This window comes from Centroberyx gerrardi, chromosome 5 (genome assembly GCF_048128805.1).
Source record: "Centroberyx gerrardi isolate f3 chromosome 5, fCenGer3.hap1.cur.20231027, whole genome shotgun sequence".
Classification (NCBI taxonomy): Eukaryota; Metazoa; Chordata; class Actinopteri; order Beryciformes; family Berycidae; genus Centroberyx; species Centroberyx gerrardi.
This window is the reverse complement of record NC_136001.1, coordinates 32,919,444-32,934,228: the sequence shown is the minus strand read 5'-3', so window position 1 is coordinate 32,934,228 and position 14,785 is coordinate 32,919,444. Positions and strand designations below refer to the sequence as shown.

The 14,785-nt window shown below is 43.4% G+C and overlaps 1 long non-coding RNA gene across 1 annotated transcript in view; it reads right to left on the bottom strand.

The window, feature by feature from the left end:
* The window catches only part of LOC144539316 (uncharacterized), a 91,578-nt gene that overhangs the window by 14,292 nt on the left and 62,501 nt on the right, over window positions 1-14,785 (bottom strand). The window contains exon 2 of the long non-coding RNA XR_013504860.1: window positions 12,285-12,356. This is a non-coding gene — a long non-coding RNA (uncharacterized LOC144539316). The remainder of the gene's footprint in view (window positions 1-12,284; window positions 12,357-14,785) is intronic.

The window sequence follows — 14,785 nt, the reverse complement described above, 5'->3', positions numbered from 1 at the left end:
TGGATCCATTAACAACCACAGCTTGTCAACTCAGCAAAATCCAGAAACCATATAAGACTGCCAATAGACAAATTAACAATACTACAGCGTAATGAGAGCAATGGCAAGTTATCAGACAAGTGACAAGTTTATAAAAGGACGTTTTGCACTGCTGACTCCATTAAGACCCACAGCTCAGGAACGCCCACTCAGCAAAATCCAGAAACAAGGCTGAACTCCCAATGAACAAATTAACAAAACTCCTCCACCATGAGGAGAGAAACAACAACTTAACAGTTAAATGTAATCTTAGAAATGGAAGTCTTCCACTGCTGGCTCCATTAACACCCATCACTCTTTAAACAACATCGGACTGCCAACAAACAAATTAACAATACTGCATAATGAGAGCAACAACAAGTCATTAAGTGGGAGCTCCTTATAAAATATTGTCTTTTGTCCAATTCCCATGGTGCATCACACCAAGCATTCCCTATGGATCTAAGTTTGCCCCTCATTACCTTTAGGCTCTGTGAATATTTTAGTCTCTGAGATTTTTTTTAAAGCTGCACTAGGCAAGATTTTTTATGTAAAAATACACAAAGTCACAAAGTGGGGCTGCAGCAGAGAAGAGTGCCCCATCCCCACTAACTGGCCCCCTTTCCACCTGACATTAACATGCGTCTCGTATCCGGATTGTGTCCAGATATCTTTTAGCTGGGTTACATTTACAGCTGGTGTTAACATGCGTCTCATGCATCCGCACTGGGACCGGATTACTCTTTCCCTCATCAGATTGTCATGTACGTCACTTCCTCTCGTAATATTTACATCCTTTAAAATTGGTTTCCTTTGGTATAAAGCATCACAGACCGGCCGGCTGGTAAACAGTTTACTGACGTCACCGTAAAGGGTTTCTGGGTAATGAAGTTCAGCAGCTACCTCTCTGTGTCAATTGGGGCCGCCAACATGCAGAGTTGCCTGGTGCAACTTTAAGTTTATCAAAAATAGGTTTTTATATGGGAATTGTCACATCAAGTGCAGTCAGCCTTTACAGCCAGGGTGGAAAATTATCACCAACCACCAGCAGCATGCTGGGAAACAGGCCAGAAAACTCACTTTTCCATCCACCTTCTTCATGCATCCCAAAATATCACCATTTTACCAGCCAGCCAGCTCCTGCCAGAGCAACAGGACCTCCAAATGATGACTGATTACCTGCCAGAGTGGCTGCTAGAGTAGAGAAACTTTCACCAGCCAGCTAGAGTTTGTAGAAGAGTATAAAATATAAAAGTGATGGTTCAGTCAGAAACACTTAACATCAAAGGAGTTCGGAGCATTTATTGCAACAAATGGTTACACACTTTTATTTGGTGTAAAAGCATCATGCAATATGGGAAGCGCATTGAACCCCAAGGCATAGTACATATAAACTATTCAATAATATGAAAACCAACATAAAACCAGACGTAATTCAGAGACAGCTCGCACAAACATAATAGCAGGAGTTTTTGTTTGAGGGAGTTTTTACATCGACTTGGGCCAACAGCAGCAGCGGCATGAATGATCAGTGTGTGTGTGTGTGTATGTGTGTGAGCTGTCAGATTATAAAGACCGCCTCATTGACTTGTTTGAATGTGATTGGTGGTTGAGAGTCAGCTGGTAGTGATGAGCGGATGTGTTGTTTGGATGGGACAGCTGATGCCATGCTCCGTTTGGTTTCCCGCCAAAGAGTCCGGTAGAAAACACTAACTCACCAACCGCAGTCTGAGTTTACAAGCATTAAAATGACTCTCTACTTCAAATGAGACAACTTCATAACTTTAACGCAGTCAGCAGGATTGTAAAAGAGAGAGAGAGAGAGAGAGAGAGAGGAAGATAGAGATGTCCAGAGGAGGGGAGATTTGGAAGAGAGAGCAAAGAGAAATAAAGATAATAGAAGAGAGAGAGAGAGAGAGAGAGAGGGCTTAGAGGAAGAGAGAGATAAAGAACGAGGGAGTCAGCTTGAGAGAACGAGGGGGAAAACGAGGGGGAGAGAAAGAGAGAGGGAGTGAGGGAGGAAGAAAGGGGGGAGTGTAGCATAAAAATCAATTCATATAAGAAGCTCTATTTCTGCTGCAGTCTTAATCACTGTTTCAGCATGAGCGCACACACACACACACACACACACACACACACACACCTACACACACACACACACACACACACATAGGGGAATTGTTAATTACATCCTGCTGTGTGAGGAAGCTCTCAGTCACTGAACCATTTACCAAACGCACCAACAGTACAGAGCACCAGGGAGCAATACTCATAATACTTATTACTATATATTGGGGTACTGGGGATATGATGGAGGACAGGATGTGTGTGTGTGTGTGTGTGTGAGTGAGAGAGAGAGAGAGAGAGAGAGAGATAAAGATGAGGAGACAGCAGAATGGGGTAACGGAGTAAGTGAGTGATTGTGTGAGAGACGGGGAAAGAAAGAGAGAGAGTGTGTGTGTGTGTGTCACGTGCATGTGTGTGAGAGCAGTGCAGAGTGTGTGGAACCATTACGCATTATTATAGACACTGATGATTATGTACTAATATACAGTTCATGTTTTCAGGCCAAACACTTAATAGTTATTATAGATATTGATGATTATGCACTGTTATATAGTACTGTACATGTTTTCTAACCAAATAATGTATCATGTTAGGTTGCGTTCACACATAGCAAGACACACAAATGGCGGTCGCTCCCGTAAAAAAAAAGCATTGCAGAGAAGAGTGCTTCCAAAAGTTGAAACATTTTCAACTTTTCAGAAAAGCACTGAGTCACATGAGCCGCTTTTCTCTGCCGACCAATCACAGCGAAGGAGAGGCTGGCCATTTCCCATAACAACAACAAAGATGGAGAAAGTGTCGGTGGAGAAACTGGTCGTTGTAGTGAGTGAATTTCCGTTACAGCGGATGGTGGATCAGACTGGATGTGTTTTGGGAATATCTGGTGAGACTTTGCTTGTTGCTCAGCACTTTGTTCTCTGCTAGAAGTGCTAACCAGATAAGTTAGTTAGTGAGTTAGCTGCTCAGCTGACGTCAGATAATGTTATCGTGATCTGCTTTTTATTTCTCCTAAACAAGAAGCTCCAGGCAGAGCTTTATCTACACAAAAAACACTTTGTGTGAACGCAGCCTGACTATGGTTTGAATGTATAAACTGTTGTGTACTGTCGACATTTTGTACACTGCTTTAACAGTACTGTTTCTAATAAACAGTCACGCCAATAAAGCAACTGAATTTACTTGTGTTTCATGTGTGTGCATGTATGCATATGTGTGTGTGTGTGTGTGTGTGTGTCTGTGTATGTGTGTGTGTGTGTGTGTGTGTGTGTGTGTATGTGTGTGTGTGTGTGTGTGTGTGTGTGTGTGTGTGTGTGTGTGTGTGTCTGTGGGTGTGTGTGTGTGTGTGTGTGTGTGTGTGTGTGTGTGTGTGTCTCAGGGTATTCCCAGTTGCTCAGCTTGAAGCAGACTGAATCAGAACACTTAAAGTTTCCCCAGAGACAAACAGACAAACAGTTACACTACGCTGCTCCATACAGCTCAATGAACACTACTACTGCTCTCTCTCTCTCTCTCTCTCTCTCTCTCTCTCTCTCTATCTGTCTGTTCATATCTCTACTCTCTCCCTCTCTCTCTCTGATGTACAGTATTGCCTTCGGCTGTGACAGATAGAGACAGTGGTTTATTGAAGCAGATAGCAGGCCAGGTTAAACAAGAGACTACACACTGCCTACAGCCTCCTTCTTTCTCTCTCTCTCTATCCATCCACCGTTCTTTCTCTTTGTCTCTCTCTCTCCCTCTCTCTTTGTCTCTCCCTCACTTTCCGACTCTGAAGTACAACCTGGAGCTACAATAGAGATATCTTCACCTCCCTCCATCCCTCTATACTTCCCTCCACCTTCCTCCTCCAGCTCCTCCTCCTCTCTCCTTCCTTCCTTCCCTTATACCGACTCTCTCCCTATACATCCATCCTTCCTTCTTTCTCTCTATCCTTCCCTCTCTATTTTCATCTCTACTTTTCACTTCATCTTTTTTTCCCTCTCATCCCTCCCTCGTGTCACAATTATTTTTCCTTCATTCTCTGCTTCTCTACTCCGTCAATCGCTCCTTTCCTCCCTTCGTCGCCACACCCACTCTGCCTCATTCTTCCTCTCCTTCTTTCTCTCCGCTTCTACCTTTGTTGTCCTTCCTTCTCTCCCTCCTCCCTCTTTCCCTCTGTATCCATTGCTTTTCCTTTCCTCCCCTTCGCTCTCCCACCTCCCCTCTCTCTCTCCACCTCTCTCCCTCTTTCTGTCCACTCTCCCTTCCCTCCTTCTCCTTTCTGCCTTTCCTCAATCTCTTCTTCCTTCCTTCCCTCCCTCTTTCCACCTCTTTCTTTCTTTCTTTCTTTCTTTCTTTCATCCAATCATCGTTTATAGACCATGTGACCTCTGGGTATTTTGGTATATCTACATTTTCCCCCCCGTCTCTTTACCTCCCTCCCTCCCTCCCTCCCTCCTCTGTCTGCTCTGAAACATGTAGCCCGGGGCTGTCTGTATCACTGATAGCAACTGACTGTAAAAAAAACTCTTTAATAATGCAACAGACTCACACTGCAACAGGCTGACCGACTGACTGACTGACTGACTGACTGACAAGCTGACTGACTGACTGACTGGCCGACTGACTGACTGACTGACTGACTGACTGACTGACTGACTGACAAGCTGACTGGCTGTCTGACTGACTGACTGGCCGACTGACTGACTGACTGACTGACTGACTGACTGACAAGCTGACTGGCTGTCTGACTGACTGACTGACTGACTGACTGACTGACTGGCTGACTGACTGACTGACTGACTGACTGACTGACTGACTGACTGACTGTCTGACTGACTGACTGACTGACTGACTGCCTGACTGACTGACTGACTGACTGACTGACTGACTGACTGCCTGACTGACTGACTGACTGACTGACTGACTGACTGACTGACTGACTGACTGGCTGACTGAATGACTGACTGACTGACTGACTGACTGACTGACTGGCTGACTGAATGACTGACTGACTGACTGACTGACTGGCTGACTGACTGACTGACTGACTGGTGAACGACTGACTGACTGTCTTATGCAATGTACTTGATATATTGTGCAGACGTCAGGCTTCTGAACAATTTACATTCACATTGTAAGAGTTTAGCTGACGCTCTCATCCAGAACAGCTTACAGTGAGTGACTGTAAATGAAAGAGGTAAAAAAAAAAACATCACCTGAAGTTTGTCATAAAAACTCTCTGCATATAAAGGCTTACTATGAGAACAACAGAAGAATACGCTTCAATTCCTAGATCAGCAACAGTACAAGCAACCAATCGTAAAGAGGTCAAGGGTCAGATCCACATCGCCATGACAACAGATGGAACAAATACTCCTGGAATGATCATGTATGGTACAAAAGCGGAGCCAGGGAGAAAAGTTAGAAAGCTCTTTTTGTAAAATAAGACAGCGGCATTTTATTGAAACAATCCTCAACAGAATATTTCACTTGATTTGGGATTTTGAATCTGTTCCAAACGCCTCAGATTTAGTTCCCAAAAGTTCTTGTGCACCCTGTAAATCCCCATTTCCTTGGAAAGCACCAAACTAACCTGCTGTTTGATTTATATGCCATCTGTTGTACACCTTTACCCAAAGCACAAGTGGAAATGGGACCGTATTACAAACATCACTTCCACCTTAACCTCTCTGAACGCCGGGCAAACCACAGTGTATGTCCTACAATTCAACTGGGACAAGCTCTAACAATATGCCATTAATTATTCATTGAATTTACATCAACGTGCAGATCGCCTAATTAGATCCAACACAAACTGGAACACCTTCTCTGCGTTACTAACAAACATTGACATTCATGGAGGCAGCAGAGCGTACTGTTCATCGCTCACTGTATCCATAATTAATGGAGCAATCTGTCCGTCTACAACCAACTACAAACCGCTACTCATCCACTCAGGAGGAAGGTGGGCAACTCACTGTCTCAGTGGCTGATGGATTCAAAAATTCATTAGCCACGTTCACTGCTTTACAAGCCAAATATATATTTTTTTACAGGCTGAATGAGGGAATGGCAGCCCCAAATTAACAACCCTAACGAAAATTTCCTGTGATACTTGGAAGCGTTCCTGTAGTATTCCTACGATACTTGGATTTAATCACAGATAGTGGTGGAAAGAGTACTAAAATGTCCTATATATATATGTATAATATAATATAATATGTATATATTTGGTGTGGCAATGAAACTCCTCAGTTAGAGATTGTTTTATCGGGTTCATTTGGTTGGAGAAACCAAAGAAGGAAGCATATCCCTAATGAAAGATATTTCGGTCAGGAGAGACTCATTTGAAGGATGAATGGCAGTAAGTTTTATCACATGACTGAATTACAGAAGAGTCTAGAATTTACAGATGAAGTCTTTGGCGATTAAACCCCATCGGGAAATGATGGAAGGCAGACAAGCAAGGCAGAGTTTCAGCTTCTGGTAGCAGTGTGATGATTGGCTCCCGGATGCATGAAGGGATCAGACTGGTAAAACGTAAATAGAAGAAGCAGGAAATGACAGCTTGGGAAAATGTCTTATTTCAAGACTAGAGAGAGAGAAATCTTCCTGATTGCTTCATTTGTTGAACTCACAGACTCTGGACTCAGCTCTGTTGCTCTCTGGCTATCAGTCTTGGAATAAAACAAATAAATCCATATTATCTTTAAATACCCCAGTTGTCCTGATCAGTATCATTTATCTGCTTATTTGCATTGTGTTCATTTGTGTGATCATTTGCTTCATCTCTTGTTTCCATCTGTCTGGTTTTATCCCTATTTGTGTCCTTTGTTTCGCTACAAAGCACTTTGTGACCAACCTGTTTTTTAAAAGCGTTTTATGAATAAATTTGACTCGACTTGATTTGCATAATTGTACTAATACTGAGAGCGGGATGAAAGCCCAGGGGAACGCAGGGCCGGATCGAGCAAATCTGCTCTTATCAAAACACAAACAAGTCAACAACAACTTGGATGAAACGAAGCGTAAAAAAGGTGTTTGTGACGCCCGCAGATGGTCCAGCGCCGCGCCTTTCAGCCCCGCAGGGTTTTTGGGGGAATGGTGGGATGATTTATGGAACGTGGAAATATATGAGTGTAATTTACCGCTTTATTGTCATGCTTTAAATCTTTCTGATGTCTTTACCTTTGTGAAAGAGTGAATATTTGCAGCTTTGAGGCTTCCTCCACTAATTTAAACAAATAAAATAGCTTGCAAAGTTAATACTTGTGTGTTTATGTATGCAGAAAGTGTTCTGAATATGCATTTCTTTGTTTTTGGAGGTTTGCAAGATGAAAATGTTGACAACCACTAGTTCAGCAATGTGTTTCTTTCTTTTTCTTTGAGACTCGCAAATTCTGTTTTCCTCCCGCATGAAATTGGAATGGAAAGCAAAAATGGCAGTAGTAGAATATATTGAGGATAATAAAACTTGTAAAACTGTATCTGGGGCTCTGGTGATTTCAGCAAATTTCATTGTCTTGTTTCACGAAATGCATGATGTCACCATGTAATATGAGTCCCATGCAAATAGGTCTAAAGACGCAAAGGCCTACTACACTATTACACTACTACACTACTACATCATGGCTCTGAAATCAGCTCACAGTCTTTGTTGTAAGTCATGAACAAGGTAGGGGTTTTGCTGAAAGGGGCCTTAGCTTGGATCACATTTAATCTGTAATATATTCATGCTGCTGCAGACTAAGGCTGGGGACACCAGGAGATTACGGGGGAATCCTGATCGAAGTCTCGGTCAGGGCCGATGGTCAGGAAAGATTATGAGTCAGTGTGAGGAGTTTACAGATTCAGCCTGAGCAGCCGGATCTGAGCCGCAACGATAATATCGAAACATGTTTGATATTTATGACCTGAGTGTCCTGAACAAGTCCTGCGGTGTGTGGGGATCACACCAGAGAAGAGAAGAGAAGAGGAGGAGAGGAGAGGAGAGAGGAGTTTAAAGAGGTGAGGTGAAAGTGGGAGAAAGTCCTCGCCTGCTGTCCAGCCCCCATGAATCCCCATGAGTCTTTAGCACTTTTTGAATTTGCGTAGTGATTCATAGCGGTCTGGACCAAGCCTTATCCACCGGCAGTTATTTCAGACAGACACTGTTCAAACCTGATTGGATGATCGATGTAGGCGGGACAAACCTACTTATGACGAGCGTTACAGAGTGACAACAACTACCAAAATGCAACGCCGGCAAAGGAATTGGATGACAGCGAGCTAGATTTAGCGATTTCATCAGTCCTTAAAGGAACACTTTGCCGATTTTCAACCAGCTTTGTATCATTACAATGTCGGTAGTATATGCAAATGAACAATGTTTACCTTCCCTCCATGTTGCCTGCACCGAGAGCTCCGAGAGTTCATTTCACTCGTATGGCTCTCGATCCGACTGTCCGTGGATGCGGGCGTACAAAAATGAGTAAGTACAATCTGTAGTTCGAATAGCAGCCATGCGAGCCGGCGCAGCTTCAAAATCTGTCCGATGACGTCACCGGTTCGCGGAAGTACAACAGATTTTGAAGCTGCGCCCCAGAGACACAGAGAACATTAAACACACTATATCCCGATTTCGGATAGATAAAGATATGGTTGAAAATCGGCAAAGTGTTCCTTTAAAAAACGTAAATGGTATTATTATTGCCGTGTCGCCGTTGGTCGTCCTCATGGAAGATCAGGAGCTGAAAAATTTTGGAGTTCCTGCCTTGCGACTTGCAGTAGATTCTGAAAAAAGAAATACAGGAGGAACGGCGACTAAACACTGGAGACGACACATTTGACACATTATGTCACTTTTTATGAATATTTTGTGATTTATTTTGAGAGTTGTGTGATTTCTGATTAAAAATAGAAAAGTCTCCACTGGATATTGTAGTAGTAAATGGTTGAATTAGTTCTGTGATGTTAGTGAGGATCATGAAGTCCAAATTATTTACCAACCAATTAGTCCAACTGCTCAAGCTTTTAGCAGAACATGATTAGTCCTTTCTTCAACTCTGCTCCATTAGCAAGGTTAAGTTTTAACACTTCTGCATTTCAATGAGGCGCTGAGCTCCTGGCTGCTTTCTCTCACTCTGCTCCCTTGGTTTCAAGGATTATTGGTCAGGGAAGAAATGGTACATTTTCTCTCTCTCTCTCCTTCTACTTATCTCTCTCTCCCTCCGCTCAGCCCCTTCAGTCCATTCGATCATTTATTAATTCACTTATTGATTATCTTTACTGAGGTTACGGTAAGTTTAGTGGTTTGTTTTGCATTTCAATAAGGTGAACTTGTTCGCTATTTCTCTCTCTCCGTCTCTCTCTCACCCTCTCAATCCCCCTCTCTCTCTCCATTCATCCATCAGTTTCTTCATTCATTCATTTACTCATTCACTCATTTATCCACTTATTTGATGGTCATCATTGTCTTAAATTCTGTACCATTACTGAGGTTGTTGTAAGTTTGGTGGTTTTGCATTTCAATGACATGAACCCCTTGGCTCTCTCTTTCATTTTCTCCTTCTCTCTCCCTCTTTCTCTCTCTTTAAAGTGATGAAATACATTTTCTAGAGCGAAAAGTATTATTCCCTCTCTCCCCTATCGCCTTTTTCTCTTCTCTCTCCATTCATTCATTCATTCATTCATACATTCATTCGTTCATCGCGACCAATTCTGCAGCATTACTGAGGTTACAGTCTGTTTAGTGGTTTGCATTTCAATGAGGCTAGCCTCAGCTCTTTCTTTCTCTTTCTCTTTCCCTTTCTCCCACTCTCTGTCTCTTGGTATGATGATCAAAGACTTATTTCCCTGGGATACATTTGTCAAATTCGCTCTCTCTCAGAACCTCCACATGAGATAATATCATGCCATTTGGTGGAGGCTTTTATCCAAAGCTCCTCACAGCACCATAAGAGCACTTAACATTTAGCATGGGCGGACCCAGTGGGAGTGGAACCTCTAACCCTGGCAGTGTTGGTGCCTTGCTCTATCCATTAAGATACACAGGGAATTGGACCTCTAACCCTGGGAGTGTTACCGTACGTTCACACCACTGACTGTAAAAACAGATGGGAGTAGTGAGTGTGATGTCACCCATTGTCTTCTGAAGGGCCGTTTTGAAGCCAGGAGATTGAGTTTATGGTCGCTGTCATGTTGACATTTTTTTTGGAGCAGCCAAAGCGAGGAAAAGGGTGGAGCCAGACTGCATATATCAAACAATACATTTCTTCAATATCCGGATGTACAAACAAAAAAGCTGTTAAAACGTATAACCACTTTAAGCTTTACATGATATTTATTTAACTATTTATTTTCTTTATTTTTATCTTTATTATTAACCTTTAGTCCCCCTGGCGTGTTTGTAATTGTGTGATTGTGATCAAGTTGTATACACAAAGTGTTGAGAACGTGTTGATATTGTTGTTGTATGTATACTTGTTGTAATAAAATAGTAATTTAAAAAAAAAGAAAAGGGTGCAGCCAATGCTGAGGGGGCGGAGTTTGGGTTGTCTGCAGAGCCTCAGCGCCGCCTGCTATTGGCCCATAATCGGCGACCTGTCAATCAGTAGGAAAACTACCCCGTGTTTTATCCATCATATCCTGTTAATGACACAAGTGTTTTGAAAATCGCATAAGGACACACATTAGAAGAAGTGAAATTAGCTACTGAGGCCAGAACCGCTTGTGGAGGTTGAACTTGAAACAGAAACGGACTTGAAAGTGCGTCAGCATTGTATTTTTTATTCTACCATGCTATATTTTATTCCCTTTGCACCAGGCTTTGCAGCAGCACCACCACTGGGGATATAGCCTTTGTAAACTTTTTCTGCGGATGTTATTATATTATTACAGCAGGACTTTTTTCCTGCAATTCCTACTGATCGCCAGTAGAGGTCGATAGAAGTCATAGATTACTTAATGCCACTTTAAAATCACTCTTAAAATATCTTACATGCTCTATTTCTCTGTATTCATTAATTCACTTGTTCATGCCTTCATTCATTCATCTTCTTTGATTCATTCATTCACTAATTGGCATTCTGACTGATGTTACTGTTAGTGTATGTTTGGTGATTTTGCATCTCACTGAGGAGAGGCTGGTCTCTCTCTCTCTCTCTCTCTCTCTCTCTCTCTCCCTCTCTCTCTCTCTCTCTCTCTCTCTCTTTCTCTCTCTCTCTGCTTCTCTTTCTCTTTCGGCACGCTGGGGAAAGACTTATTTTCGGGGGAAAAGTGTTCACGGTAACTTTCCCTCAGAAGAGCTTTCCATTTCCCAGGCCTTTGTTGAGATATTACCACAACTAATCCTAAAGGCAGAATTCTCCTTACTGCCGCATAGTGAGTGTGTCAGCGTGTGTGTGTGTGTGTGTGTGTGTGTGTGTGTGTGTGTGTGTGTGTGTGTGTGTGTGAGAGAGAGAGAGAGAGAGAGAGAGAGAGAGAGAGAGAGAGAGAGAGAGAGAGAGAGAAGAGAGAGAAAGAGAGATAGACATGGTGTATGAATGAAAATATGTGCCTGCATATATTGGTCTGCGCATGTGTGTGTGTGTGTGTGTGTGTGTGTATGTGTGTGTGCGTGTATGCATGCTTATGTGCATTCTGCTTGCATTGTGAGAGTGTGTGTTTGTGTACTGAGTGTAAAAGTGTACACAAGTGTGTGTGTGTGTGTGTGAGTGTGTATATGTGTGTGCGTGACAGAGAGAGAGAGACAGTATGTGAGACAGAGTATGTGTCATAGCGAGTGTGTGTGTTTGTGTGTGTGTAAGTGTGTGTGTGTCACAACCCAAGCCTGACTTCAGCGCCCTGGTACTGCAGCAGTCATTCCCGCCAAGCTGTGAGTGTGTGTGTGTGTGTGAGAGAGAGAGAGAGAGAGAGAGAGAGACCGAGCATTAGTGTGTATGAAATAATGCGTTTGTGTCTGTGTCAGTGTGTGTGTGTGTGTGTGTGTGTGTGTGTGTGTGTGTGTGATAAGCCCTGGTTGACTGAATCCCATTCAGGGAAGTACAGGAGGAGGTTATCCCTCTACTGCAGAGGGACAAACACACACACACACACACACACACACTTTCCTACGCTTCCCTTCCCTTACGATATCTCTCTCCCTGACACACACACACACACACACTCACACCAAACTTCTCTCTCTCTCACACACTATCTTCTCTCTTACTCCCAAACCCTATTTATTTTTCCTCTTTCACCCCTTTCTCTCCCATCATGACACTTTCTCTCTCTCTCTCTCTCTCTCTCTCACACACACACACACACACACACTCTATCCTCATCTTTCTCTCTGCTAATTAGTTTTCTCTCTCTCCCTCTCTCTCTCTCTTTATGCTATTTTGTCTTTCCCTCCTCCCCTACTAGATTTTCTCTGTATCACTCACTCACTCTCTCTCTCTCTCCCTCTCTCTCTCTCTCTCTCTCTCTCTCTCTCTCTCTCTCTCTCTCTCTCTCTCTCTCTCTCTCTCACACACGGCTTGGCAGGAATGACTACCGCAGTACCAGGGTGCTGGAGTCAGATTTTGGTAGCAATTCGGACACGTACACACACACACACACACACACACACACACACCACACACACACAGACGTACACACCCTCAGCCAGTCAGGCAGGACCACTGCAGTATTAGTCTGGGTGCAGTGGAGGAAGCTAACGTTATGATTACCTGAAGGTGAGCCTGCTATTTCACCCTCCAACAGCCAACAGGGCAACAGCAGCAGCAGCAGCCCAGACAGAGGAACACACACACACACACACACACACACACACACACACACACACACACACACACACTTCCTTACGCAAATGCCACCCAATACCCATGGAAGAGGGTTCAATTCCCTATTACAGACATGATTATTGCTGTCAGGACACCAGAATGCTTCCAATTTTATGTTTTAAGTAGAACAGTTAGCAGTTAGCGTGTGCAGTTCCATTTTTTTTTAACATTGACTCGTTTTTTTGTCGTTTTTCAAATATAAACTTTACAGTGTCAAACCTAGCTTGAAATGAACTGCAGTCCCAGCATGTGACAGTAAAGTGTTTTGAGGGATTATTTCCTGGAGGAGACTTCATTTCTTCCCGTGGGTGTCAGCTGACTGACAGGAGGCAGAGCGGAGCGTACCGCAGCGCTGAGATGGAAAACACTCATGAAAAGCTTCATATTAAGAATGAATGGCAGGAAATAGCTTCTTCTGAAGGAGGAGAATGAGCCTCATATCTGCAACTATGCTGACTGTGTGCAGACACCAGCAGCAAGAAGAGAGGAGAGGGGAAACTAGACCCTTGGTAGTTGCTGTAGCAAAGAGGTTTCATTATAGTAACATGGAAGGTTTTCAGGCTTTACATAAAACGCCCACTGTCGGCCATATTGGAGGGCTTCATCTCTTTGGCGACGAGGCTGAGAACAGCTGATTGTGTTTCTAATCTTACAACTCAGCTGTCTCAGCAGCATGGAGTTGACATGGTTAATGTCTGTGCTGTTTTTGATCGGGAAGGGAATACATCTAATTGATTGTGTGTTTAGATAATGTCAACTCGTTAGCTAGCTTGCCAAAGTGTCTAGACGTCTGCTACCCGACCCGAGGCGAGGCAATACCGGCCATCCTTCCACAATGCCGGACAATACTATACAATACTGGCCGGGCATGGGTTGGTTTTGAAAGAAATAATTTGGGCTTGGGTCGGGCTCGGTTATGTTTTTTCATGCGTGGAAAAAAGCATTCTCCTGAAGCTCTGTGGCACACACAGCCCCCCTCCCTCTGTGTGTGATGTGTGTGTGTGTACACGTGGGAAGTTATTTGCTGGTTTGAGGCCGCCGCCCTTATGCTGTGTTTTATAGGCCTTTAGTGTAGTGGATTGTGTGTGTAAAAGCTATTGCTCCGCACACCAACAATATTGTTTTCTGTGACTGCTGATTTCCGTAGTCAGTGAGTGCTGCTAGCGTGTGTGTGTGGTGACAGGCCCGCTCCGGGAAGTTTGACGGACAATAGGCTTCAATAAGTTTTCAATTATTATTGGCCTAGCTCAGTCATTTTCTTTCCATCAATTTATTCGCAAAGCAGCTAAGTAAAGCTTTGTGTATGCGCCTGCAGAATATCCCGTCCCAGGTGTGTGTATGTGTGTGTGTTTCTGTGCAGTGTGTGTTCAGAGAGGGGAGAGAGAACAGAGACTACTAGGCGTAGCTAGTAGTTAGCGTGTTAGCATTAACATTAGGCACTTTGCTAAATTAACCTGCTGGCTAGTTAGCTAGCTAATAATAGAGGCTAGGGCTAAAGAGACAGTTTACTGTCACAGTAACCTACATTTGGATACAAATCTACCATATCAGACTATTCATGTTACTTGGAACATTCCAGCATGGATCCACACCCATGACTTTTAGCTTTTCCAGGCATCTCTCTTTTTCTAGCCTGGTTGTTTGACTATTATTTGTGCAGAGCCAATTCTACAGTGGACCCCCATGATGGAGCCAGCTGTGGTGGGAGATTTGTGACTCTGCAAAGCCTCTATAGTCTGGTTTTTTTGAGCTCATGCCACAGCAGAACCGTTTCTGGCACTGTAAAGAACCCTTTTAGAAAGGTTCTCTATGGCACTGCTGTAAAGAAACCTTTAGAGATACATGAAATGTTCCAAATCAGAGCTTTTTAAGATCGACTATGGGTTCTGATTTACCTCAACTCTAAAGAACCCTCC